This window comes from Arachis duranensis, chromosome 2, assembly GCF_000817695.3.
Source record: "Arachis duranensis cultivar V14167 chromosome 2, aradu.V14167.gnm2.J7QH, whole genome shotgun sequence".
Taxonomy (NCBI): Eukaryota; Viridiplantae; Streptophyta; class Magnoliopsida; order Fabales; family Fabaceae; genus Arachis; species Arachis duranensis.
Window position 1 is genome coordinate 48,153,751 of NC_029773.3, and position 12,686 is coordinate 48,166,436.

The 12,686-nt window shown below is 41.2% G+C and overlaps 1 non-coding gene across 1 annotated transcript; it reads left to right on the forward strand.

The window, feature by feature from the left end:
• Positions 1–11,660: 11,660 nt before the first annotated feature.
• Positions 11,661–11,764, forward strand: LOC127745073 (small nucleolar RNA R71). Its single transcript, XR_008006263.1, has one exon. It is a non-coding gene; the product is annotated as a small nucleolar RNA R71 (small nucleolar RNA).
• Positions 11,765–12,686: the final 922 nt, after the last annotated feature.

The window sequence follows — 12,686 nt, forward strand, 5'->3', positions numbered from 1 at the left end:
AGATTTTGGAAATTGTGTGGCTGGATTAAATTTGATCTTCATCTCTTCTCATTAACAATTAGATCACGAGAGTGGCAATTGGTTATGTTGAGAGAGATTGAATCACCAAGAGATTGGGATTCAATTACCCAATTGCCATGGATCTATACCCATGATTGAGAAGGATTTGACCAACATCAATTCATGAACACTAGCACCTCTGATCCCTAATGATCTTCTCCATCATCAATTCTTATTTCTTTTACTTCTAGTTGTTTGATTACCCATAACCCAATTCCCTTTTACATTCTGTCAATTTATTATTCTTGTCATCTACATTTTGTTCTTTCAATTCTTGCAATTTACTCTTATGTTCTTTAAATTTCTGCACCCTTTAATTCCTTGCCATTTATCTTTGATGTTATTTAAGCTTCTTGCAATTTAAGTTTCAGTTATTTACTTCCATTTTATTTCTATATTCTTGTTCTTAATTGCCATTTAAATTCCTGTAATTATGTTCAAAAGTCACATTGCTCATAAAATCAAAATCATGTTCGCTTGACTAAACTTACCATTTAACTAAAGTTGCTTAATCTACCAATCCTCGTGGGATCGACCTCACTCTTAGTGAGTCTTACTACTTGATACGATCCGGTATACTTGCCGGTTGTACGTAAAATCGAATTTTTACGTATCAATTATCTTTTGTAACTTTTATCTTCCCGGGCCGACTTTGTTACGTCGGACCCTGTCGAGTTACTTGATAATCCTCTTTCTTGGACCATGCTTAGGTCTCTTTCAGGGATTATCTTTTGTAACTTTTATCTTCCCGGGCCTACTTTGTTACGTCGGACCCTGTCGAGTTACTTGATAATCCTCTTTGTTGGACCTTGCTTAGGTCTCTTTTAGGGATTATCTTTTGTAACTTTTTGTAGGAGTCCGACTTCGTCACGTCGGGCTCTTCAAAGTTATAGTAATCCTCTTTTATAGGGTTAGCCAGACCTCTTTCTAGGGCTTTACTTATAACTTGGCTTGTTGGGGTTGGCCGACTTTAGGTGTCGGCCAGCCTTTAAGCTATTTTATAGCAATCCATTTTATTAGGACCTCGTCAGGTTCTTTCCATGGATCACTTTCTATAGCTTCTTGTATTATTCTATTTTCATCTTTGCTGATTTTGTAGAATTTTGGGTTTTAACCCTCGTTTTCATCGTGATCGCTCAGTGAATTTGGTTTTCACTTTCTGTCAATCTGTAGCTTTATAATCGGGCGATGATTATTTTTAGAATAATACGACTTGAACGTTTGTAGAAAATCTGAAAAAATTTTATTAAGAGAAATGCAAATATATACACGCGGGGGTTAGTTTGTAGGTCTTGGGCCTGGCACCTCGTTAAAAAACCTTTTTCAGGAAAAAGAGTGTGCCTTGTCCCAATATCCCTTATCCTCCCTAACTATAGTACCTTCTTAAGTTGCAGGCGTGCCACGACCTTGGCAGCTCTCGCTCGTCGAGTTCGGAAAGCCTGTAGTAGCCCTTCCCTAGCACTTCTATGACTCGGTAGGGTCCTTTCCAATTTGCAGCCAACTTTCCTTCTCCAGGTCAAGTTGTTCTAATGTCATTTCAGATTAGAATGAGGTCATTCTCCATGAAGGTCCGCTGTATTACTTTTTGATTGTATTTGGAAGCCACTCGTCGCTTCAATGCTTCTTCCCTTATCCGAGCTCTTTCTTAGACTTCTGGGAGTAATTCAAGCTCTTCCCTTTGAAGTTGGGAATTGTCTTCTTCACTATAGTAGATCACTCTAGGGGATCTTTCTTCAACCTCTACTGGGATCATTTCCTCCATTCCGTAAGCTAATCGGAAAGGTGATTCCCTTGTCGTGGAATGCGGAGTCGTTCGATATGCCCATAGGACTTGTGGGAGCTCCTCAGCCTAAGCTCCCTTTGCATCCTATAATCTCCGTTTTATCCCTTCTAATATAACTTTGTTAGCATCTTCGGCTTGCCCATTGGCTTGGGGATGCTCAACAGAGGTGAATTGTTGTTTTATATTCAGGTTGGCCGCTAGTTTTCTGAAGCCTACGTCTGTGAACTGGGTACCATTGTTTGTACTGATGGAGTATGGAACTCCGAACCTTGTGACGATATTTCGATACAGGAATTTCCGACTTCTTTGAGCTGTGGCATTGGCTAGGGGTTCTGCCTCGATCCATTTTGTGAAGTAGTCTATTCCTATTATGAGGAATTTGACCTGTCCAGATCCTTGGGGAAATGGTCCGAGGAGATCGAGTCCCCATTTTACGAATGGCCACGGTGAGGTTACGCTGATGAGTTCCTCGGGTGGAGCGGTGTGGAAGTTGGCATGCTTCTGACATGGCGAACATGTCCTTACGAAGTCTGTGGCTTCTTTTTGTAGGGTTGGCCAATAGAATCTGACCCGTAGTACTTTTTTGGCGAGTGCTTGTGCTCCGAGGTGATTGCCACAAATGCCACTGTGTACTTCTTCTAAGATGTCCCTAGTATTGTAAGTCGGCACGTATTTTAGCAATGGCGTTGAAATCCCTCTTTTGTATAAAGTGTTATTTATGATGGTATAGTATTGTGCTTCCTGTTTCAACTTCTTTGCCTCTTTCTCATCTGTAGGGAGGGCCTCTGTTGTGAGGTAATTAATTATGGGGGTTATCCATCCCTGATCGTGATCTGTTATGGCTAGGACTTTTTCTTCTTCCGAGATTGATGGCTTCTGTAGAATTTCTTGGATAAGGCTTCTATTGTTACCTCCTGGTTTGGTGCTGGCTAGTTTTGAGAGTGCATCGGCCTGGGCATTCTGTTCTCGGGGTATGTGTCGAATCTCATACTCTCTGAGTTGTCCGAGCTGTTCCCTGGTTTTGTCCAGGTACTTTTTCATAGTGGGATCCTTGGCTTGGTAGCTGCTTGTTATTTGTGAAGTGACTACTTGTAAATCGCTGAAGATGATAAGTTTTTGAGCTCCGACCTCCCTAGCCATCTTCAAACCTGCTAGTAGTGCCTCATATTCCGCCTGATTATTCGAGGCAGGGAACCCAAATTTTAGGGAGAGTTCGATCTGGGTCCCCTGGTCGCTTTCGATTATTACACCTGCGCCACTTCCTGTTTTATTTTAGGATCCGTCCACGTATAGATTCCATTCTGTGGGGACTTTCGGTGTGTCTGTAAATTCCGCAATAAAGTCGGCCATGTATTGAGATTTGATGGCCGTCCGAGCTTCGTATTGAAGGTCGAATTCAGACAACTCGACTGCCCATTGCAAGATTCTGCCTGCCAAGTCTGTTTTCTGTAAGATCCCTTTTATGGGCTGGTTGGTTTGAACTTTAATGGTGTGAGACTGGAAATATGGGCGAAGTCGGCGAGATGTTATTGTGAGAGCGTAAGCAAATTTTTCTATGTTCTGGTAGTTCAGCTCGAATCCCTGTAATGCTTTGTTGATAAAGTATATGGGTTGCTGTTCGCTGTTGTCCTCTCGGACCAGTGCTGAAGCTATTGCCCGATTTCCCACTGCGAGGTACAAGATGAGTGGTTCCCCCTTCCGAGGCCGACTTAATATAGGTGGTTGTCCCAAAAATTTTTTGAAGTCTTGGAAGGCTTGCTCACATTCGACTGTCCATTCAAATTCCTGTCCCTTCCTTAGGGTGGCGTAGAAGGGGAGAGATCTTATTGCGGATCCCGCCAGGAATCTAAACAAGGCTGCCAGCCGCCCGTTGAGTTGTTGCACCTCTTTGATACAAGTCGGGCTTTTCATGTCGAGTACGGCCCTGCACTTGTCCAGGTTTGCTTCGATTTGTGTGATCATAAAACCCAAGAATTTATCGGCTTCTACTGCGAAGGTACATTTTGTGGGATTGAGTCGTCTTATGGTGTCGAATACTTGTATCAGGTCAGATAATAACATCTCTTCATTTTGCGTCTTCACTAGCATGTCATCTACATAAACCTCCATGATTTTTCCGATGTGATCCGAAAAAACTTTGTTCATTAATCTTTGGTAAGTGGCTCCCGCATTTTTGAGACCGAAAGGCATAACAATGTAACAATAATTTTCCTTTGGGGTTAAGAAAGAGGTTTTTTCTTGGTCGGGTGGGTACATTGGGTACATTTAGGTTTTTTCTTCATAAAGGATAGGTATTTGTATCCGGAGGAGGCATCTACCAGTGTGTCGATGTTTGGGAGTGGATAAGGATCTTTTGAGCAAGCTTTGTTGAGGTCGATATAGTCGGTGCGCATTCTCCACTTTCCATTTGACTTTTTTACCAAAGCGACATTAGCAAGCCATAGCGGGTATTTGACTTCTCTTATGAAGCCTGCCTCCAGTAGAGCTCGTACTTGTTCTTCCACCGCTTGAGAGCGTTCTGGTCCTAGCTTTCTGCGCCTTTGTTGTATTGGCCGAGATCCTGGGTAGACTACTAGTTTATGGCACATTAGTTTGGGATCTATACCTGGCATGTCTGTGGCCTTCCATGCAAAGAGGTCGGCATTGTCGCGTAGGAACTGTATGAGTGATTCTCTTGTGCTCCCTTTTAGGAGTGTGCTGATGTTGGTTATTTGGTCTGGGGTGTTCCCAATCTGGATTTTCTCTATATATCCTTCAGGTTGTGAGCGAAGCTCCTCCCGCCTCCGAGCTCCACCAAGCTCGATTGTGTGGAATTCTTCACCTCTACCTCTGAGGTTTAGACTTTTGTTGTAACAGCGGCGCGCTATTTTCTGGTCTGCCTTTACTGTGGCTATCCCTTCTGCGGTTGGGAATTTCATGCATAGATGCAGAGTCGAGGCTATTGCTTCGAGTTAATTTAACATTGTCCGACCTATTAGAGCATTATAGGCTGAGCTTACGTCAACGACGATGTAGTCTATTTTGAGTGTTCTTGACTGACTTCCCTTTCCAAAAGTTGTGTGGAGCGGAATGTATCCCATTGGTTGAACCAGGGTATCTCCTAACCCGAACAGGATGTCCGGATATGCTCTGAGTTCCTTTTCTTCCAAGCCGAGTTTGTCGAAGGCGGTTTTGAATAAGATATCGGCAGAGCTCCCCTGGTCTATCAGTGTGCGATGGAGATTCGCGTTTGCCAATATGATTGTGATGACCATGGGATCGTCATGTCCTGATGTGATGCCGGGTGCGTCTTCTTTGGTAAAAGTGATCGCCGGGATGTCGAGTCCTTCCTTCCTTTCTGCGACGTGATATATGTCTTTGAGATGTCTTTTGTGGGATGACTTGGAGATTCCTCCTCCAGCGAATCCGCCGTGTATCATATGGACGTGTCTTTCTGGTGTCCAGGATGGCCGCATAGTTGGTCCGACATCTTCTGTTCTTCTTCTTTTCATTTGTTCATCTTCATGGGTGGCCAGGTATCGATCTAACCTTCCTTCTCGTACGAGCTTTTCTATGACGATTTTTAAGTCAAAATACTCATTGGTGGAGTATCCGCGGATCCGATGATATTCACAGTATTCAGGCCAGTTTCCTCCTCCTTTTTTGCCTTTGAGTGGTCGAGCTGGTGGTATTTTTTCTGTGTTGCAAACTTCTCTGTAGACATCCACAAGAGACACCCAAAGAGGGGTTTAATTGTGGTACTTTTTGTTTTTTTCTCCATGTCGATCTTCCTTTTTTCTGCAATCTTTGTCTTTATCCCGAGGGGTGAATCTTGGTTTTGAAGTCTCTCCTAATCGAGAGTTTTCCTCCATGTTGATGTATTTTTCTGCTCGCTCCTACACCTCATTCAGAGATGTGGGATACTTCTTTGATATGGATTGACTAAAAGGCCCTTCTCGCAGACCGTTAATGAGACCCATGATGGCAGCTTCTATTGGAAGGTTTGTATATCCATGCATGTTTTGTTGAATCTCTCCATGTAGTTTCGCAGGGTTTCCCGCTCCCCTTGTCTGATCCCTAGTAAGCTCGGAGCATGTTTTGCTTTGTCCTTTTGGATGGAGAATCTGGCCAGGAATTTTTTAGCCAAGTCGTCGAAACTTGAGATGGACCCAGGAGGGAGACTGTCGAACTATCTAATTGCTGTTTTTATTAAAGTGGTTGGAAAGGCTTTGCAACGAACTTCATCTGAGGCATCGGTGAGGTACATTCTGCTTCTGAAGTTGCTGAGATAAGTCTTGACATCGGCTTCAAGTTTTAGGAGTTTGTTCTCCAATTCCCGGCGTCGTCTTATTTCTCTTTGTAGATCCTTTTAGGCCTCTCGTTGACGTAGAGCGTCTTCCTCGAGTTGTTTTAACCGACTTTGGAATGCCTCCAGGGCTCCCTCGTTTGGGGAGTTTTTATTATTGACTTAAGGAGTATCCTTTGGTATTGTGCCCACGTTTTTGTGCGGCGTTCTTTCTTTTAGATCTGAGGTTTGATCATTGTCATGGTCATCCGCCATGGTAATGTGATGACTTCCAGGTTCCCCGGCAATGGCGCCAATGTTCAGAGGGTTACCTGAAACTGTAGGTCGATCTCGGACGAGATCCTCTGTGCTGGTTGGAACTGTTGTGTCCGACTTTGGTTGGACTTGATGGTGGTTGGTGGACGAAGTTGTGATCATCAACAATGGCTCCAAAGACTTGGTGCTCTCAAACATAAATCACACTTTGTCACAACTTTGCACAACTAACCAGCAAGTGTACTGGGTCGTCCAAGTAATACCTTATGTGAGTAAGGGTCGATCCCACAGAGATTGTTGGTATGAAGCAAGCTATGGTCATCTTGTAAATCCTAGTCAGGCAGATTCAACTATATTAAGAGATTATTGGATTTTCGAATAATAATAACAAATTTAAACAGAAAATAAAGATAGAGTTACTCATGTAATTCAATGGTGGGAATTTTAGATAAGTGCATGGAGGTGCTGTGTTCCTTCTGAATCTCTGCTTTCCTACTGGTTTCATCCAATCCTTCTTACTCGGAATCCTACTCGGAATACCACAAACAAGGTTAGACTTTCTGGATTCCCATGAATGCCGCAATCAATTCTAGCTTATACCACAAAGATTCTGATTAAGGAATCCAAGAGATATGCGCCCAGTCTTAAGGTAGAACGGAAGTGGTTGTCAGTCACGCGTTCATAGGTGAGAATGATGATGAGTGTCACGGATCATCACATTCATCATGTTGAAGTGCAACGAATATCTTAGAATAAGAATAAGTCGAATTGAATAGAAAATAGTAGTAATTGCATTAAAACTCGACGTACAACAGAGCTCCACACCCTTAAGCTATGGTGTGTAGAAACTCCACCGTTGAAAATACATAAGTGATGAAGGTCCAGGCATGGCCGAATGGCCAGCCCCCAAAACGTGATCAATAGTCTCCTAAGATGAATAATAAAATAAAAATGAGACCAAAGATGAAAATACAATAGTAAAAAGTTCTATTTATACTAAACTAGCTACTAGGGTTTACAGAAGTAAGTAATTGGTGCATAAATCCACTTTAGGGGCCCACTTGGTGTATGTTTGGGCTGAGCTTGATCTTTACACGAGCTGAGGCTTATCTTGGAGTTGAACACCAAGTTGTAACTTGTTTTTGGCGTTCAACTCTGGTTCGTGACGTGTTTCTGGCGTTTGACTCCAGAATACTAATCACAAATAAAGTATGAACTATTATATATGGCTGGAAAGCTCTGAATGTCTACTTTCCAACGCCGTTGAGAGCGTGTCATTTGGGGTTCTGTAGCTCCAGAAAATCCATTTTGAGTGCAGGGAGGTCAGAATCCAATAGCATTAGCAGTCCTTTGTCAGCCTTTTATCAGAGTTTTGCTCAGGTCCCTCAATTTCAGCCAGAAATTATTTGAAATCACAGAAAAACACACAAACTCATAGTAAAGTCTAGAAATGTGAATTTAGCATAAAAACTAATGAAAACATCCCTAAAAGTAGCTAGATTATACTAAAAACTATCTAAAAACAATGCCAAAAAGCGTATAAATTATCTGCTCATCACAACACCAAACTTAAATTGTTGCTTGTCCCCAAGCAACTGAAAATAAATTAGGATAAAAAGAAGAGAATATACTATAAATCCCAAAATATCAATGAGTATTAAATTTAATTAGATATGCGGGACTTGTAGCTTTTTGCTTCTGAACAGTTTTGGCATCTCACTTTCTCCTTTGAAGTTTAGAATGATTGGCATCTATAGAACTTAGAATTTTAGATAGTATTATTGATTCTCCTAGTTAAGTTTGTTGATTCTTGAACACAGCTACTTTTATGAGTCTTGGCCGTGGCCCTAAGCACTTTGTTTTCCAGTATTACTACCAGATACATAAATGCCACAGACACGTGACTGGGTGAACCTTTTCAGATTGTGACTCAGCTTTGCTAAAGTCCCCAGTTAGAGGTGTCCAGAGCTCTTAAGCACACTCTTTTTGCTTTGGATCACGACTTTAACCACTCAGTCTCAAGCTTTTCACTTGGACCTACATGCCACAAGCACATGGTTAGGGATAGCTTTGATTTAGCCGCTTAGGCCTAGATTTTATTTCCTTGGGCCCTCCTATCCATTGATGCTCAAAGTCTTGGATCCTTTTTACCCTTGCCTTTTGGTTTTAAGGGCTATTGGCTTTTTCTGCTTCCTTTTTCTTTTTCTTTCTATTTTTTTTGCCAAATACATATATATATATTTCGCAAGCCTTTGCTTTTTCACTACTTTTTCTTGCTTCAAGAATCAATTTCATGATTTTTTAGATTGTTAATAACATTTCTCTTTGTTCATCATTCTTTCAAGAGCCAACAATTTTAACATTCATAAACAACAAGATCAAAATTATGCACTGTTCAAGCAATCATTCAGAAAACAAAAAGTATTGTCACCACATCAATATAATTAAACTAAATTTAAGGATAATTTTGAAATTCATGTACTTCTTGTTCTTTTGAATTAGAAACATTTTTCATTTAAGAGAGGTGAAGGATTTATGGAATTTATTCATAGCTTTAAGACATGGTTACTACATACTAATGATCATGAAGTAGAGACACAAAACATAAACACACATATAGCATAAAAATCGAAAAACAGAGAAATAAGAGCAAGGAGATTAAGGAATGAGTCCACCTTAGTGAGGGTGGCGTCCTCCTCTTGAAGAACCAATGGTGCTCTTTGAGCTTCTCTATGTTTCTTCCTTGCTTCTGTTGTATGATCCCTAGTGATTTTGGTGCTCCTATTCTTAGTTGCTCCCAATAGTTATGTGAAGGAACATGTATCCCCTGAGGTATCTCAGGGTTCTCTTGATTTGCAGTCAAATGTTCTACCACTGAGCTATAGACCATTGAGATGAATCTCTCCATCTCCCATGACTCAGAGGTGGAAGCAATTGTCTTCCCTTTTTCTTCTTTTTTTTTTGAGGTTTCTCTGGCCATAGGTGGCATCAATGGTTATGGAAAAGCAAAAAGCTATGCTTTTACCACACCAAACTTAGAATGTTACTCGCCCTCGAGCAAAAGAAGAAAGAATAGAAGAAGAAGAAGAATATATGGAGGAGAGGGAGAGAGATGTGTATTCGACTATGTAGGGTGGGTTTGGGTGGGGAAGAGATGGATGGATGTGAGTGGTGAAAAACAGAAGGGATGACCGTGAATGGAGAGAGATAGGGTGAGGTAGGTGGAGATCCTGTGAGGTCCGCAGATCCTGAGATGATCCTGTGGGGTCCACAGATCCTGAGGTGTCAAAGATTTACATCCCTGAACTAATTAGGCATGTACAATGCCTTTGCATGCAATTCTAGCGTTTAAACACCGAGGTGATGCATGTTCTGGGCGTTCAACGCTCAACTGCAGCATGTTTCTGGCGTTGAATGCCAGTTCCATGCTTGTTTCTGGCGTTCAGTGCCAGGTCTCCTCAGGGTATGTTCCTGGGGTTTAAACGCCAGGATGCTGCTTGTTTCTGGCATTCAACGCCAGATTCATGCTCTGTTCTGGCGTTGAACGCCAGCCAGATGCTCCTTACTGGCGTTTAAACGCCAATAAGTCCTTCCTCCAGGGTGTGATTTTTCTTCTGCTATTTTTGATTCTGTTTTTAATTTTAATATTTTTTTCGTGACTCCACATGATCATGAACCTAATAAAACATAAAAGAACAATAAAGTAAAATTAGATAAATAAAAATTGGGTTGCCTCCCAATAAGCGCTTTTTTAATGTCAATAGCTTGACAGTGGGCTCTCATGGAGCCACACAGGTGATCAGGTCAATGTTGTAGACTCCCAACACCAAACTTAGAGTTTAGATGTGGGGATTCAACACCAAACATAGAGTTTGGCTGAGCCCTCTCAACACCAAACTTAGAGTTTGATTGTGGGGGCTTTGTTTGACTCTGTACTGAGAGAAGCTTTTCATGCTTCCTCTCCCTTGTTACAGAAGGTTAGCCGTGTGCCTTAAACACAAGGTAGTCCCCATTCAATTGAAGGACTAATTCTCCTCTGTTAACATCTATCACAGCTCTGCTGTGGCTAGGAAAGATCTTCCAAGGATGATGCATTCATTCTCCTCCTTCCTTCAAAGGTCATGGTGCCTATGGTACAGGGTATTACGAATTTGCCAGGATCTTGTCTCTTTTGAGGTAAGGTTTGCTGAACCCATGTGCCTAGTTTACTAATGAGCAAGGGAGGTTCACCTTCCCAAGTCTCATTACCAAATAACTTGGCATTCAACTTCATGATGGCTCCTAGATATTGAGCAACCTGCTCTCCAGTTACATCTTCATCCTCTTCAGAGGAAGAATAATCTTCAGAGCTCATGAATGGCAGAAGAAGATTTAATGGAATCTCTATGGTCTCTATATGAGACTCAGATTCCTTTGGATCCTCAATAGGGAACTCCTTCCTGCTTGAGAGACATCCCATGAGATCTTCCTCATTGGGATTCGTGTCCTCTCCCTCCTCCTTGCATTCGGCCATATTGATTATATCAATGGCCTTGCACTCTCTTTTTGGATTTTCTTCAGTATTGCTTGGGAGAGTACTAGGATGGGTTTTAGTGATTTTCTTACTCAGCTAGCCCACTTGTGCCTCTAGATTTCTGATGGAGGACCTTGTTTCATTCATGAAACTTAAAGTGGCCTTAGACAGACCAGAGACTAAGTTTGCTAAGTTAAAGGTATTCTGTTCATAATTCTCTGTCTGTTGCTGAGAAGATGATGGATAAGGCTTGATATTGCTGCACTTATTTCTTCCACCATTATTAAAGCCTTGTTGAGGCTTTTGTTGACCCTTCCATGAGAAATTAGGATGATCTCTCCATGAGGGATTATAGGTGTTTCCATAGGGTTCATCCATGTAATTCACCTCTGCCATTGCAGTGTTCTCAGGATCATAAGCTTCTTCTTCAGAAGATGCCTCTTTAGTACTGTTGGATGCATTTTGCCATCCATTCAGACTTTGAGAAATCATGTTGACTTGCTGAGTCAACACTTTGTCTAAGCCAATATGGCGTTCAGAGCATCAATTTTAAGAACTCCCTTCCTCTGAGGTGTCCCATTATTTACGGAATTTCTCTCAGAAGTGTACATGAATTGGTTATTTGCAACAATGTCAATAAGTTCCTGAGCTTCTGCAGGCATTTTTTTAGGTGAATGGATCCACCTGCAGAGTGGTTCAATGACATCTTGGAAAACTCAGATAGACCATAATAAAATATATCTAATATGGTCCACTCTGAAAACATGTCAGAAGGACACTTTTTGGTCATCTTCTTGTATCTTTCCCAAGCTTCATAGAGGGATTCACCATCTTTTTGTTTGAAAGTCTGAACATCCGCTCTAAGCTTGCTCAGCTTTTGAGGAGGAAAGAACTTAGCCAAGAAGGCCGTGACCAGCTTATCCCAGGAGTCCAGGCTATCTTTAGGTTGAGAGTCCAACCATATTCTAGCTTTGTCTCTTACAGCAAAAGGGAAAAGCATGAGCCTGTAGACTTCAGGATCTACTCCATTAGTCTTAACAGTCTCATAGATCTACAAGAACTTAGTTAAGAGCTGGTAAGGAGCTTCTGATTGAAGTCCATGAAACTTGCAATTTTGTTGCATTAGAGCAACTAATTGAGGTTTCAGCTCAAAATTGTTTGCTCTTATGGTAGGAATTGAGATGCTTCTTCCATTAAACTTGGACGTAGGTGTGGTATAATCAACAAGCATCCTTCTTGCATTATTGTTGTTAGGTTCGGCTGCCATCTCCTTTTCTTATTCGAAAATTTCAGCAATGTTGTCTCTGGATTGTTGCAATTTAGCTTCTCTTAGTTTCCTCTTCAGAGTCGTTTCAGGTTCTGGAGCAGCTTCAACAAGAATGCCTTTTTCCTTGTTCATGCTCATATGAAAGAGAAGAGAACAGAAAAAGAAGAGGAATCCTCTATCTCACAGTAAAGAGGTTCCTTATTATTAGTAGAAGAAGAAGGGAATAAAGAAAGGAGAATCCAAAAAGAAGGGTGAGGATAGGGGTAGTGATTTGAGATGAAGAGAGGTGAAGAGAAGTGTTAGTAAATAAATAAATAAATAGAAGAAGAGAGAGAGAAATTTTCGAAAATTAATTTTGAAAAGGAGTTAATGATTTTCGAAAATTAAAGGTGAGATAGAATTAAAATTTAAAACAATTAGTTAATTTAAAAAGAATTTTGAAAAAAGGGATGAGATATTTTCGAAAATTAGAGAGGAAAAAGTAGTTAGGTGGTTTTAAAAAAGATAAGAAACAAACAAAAAA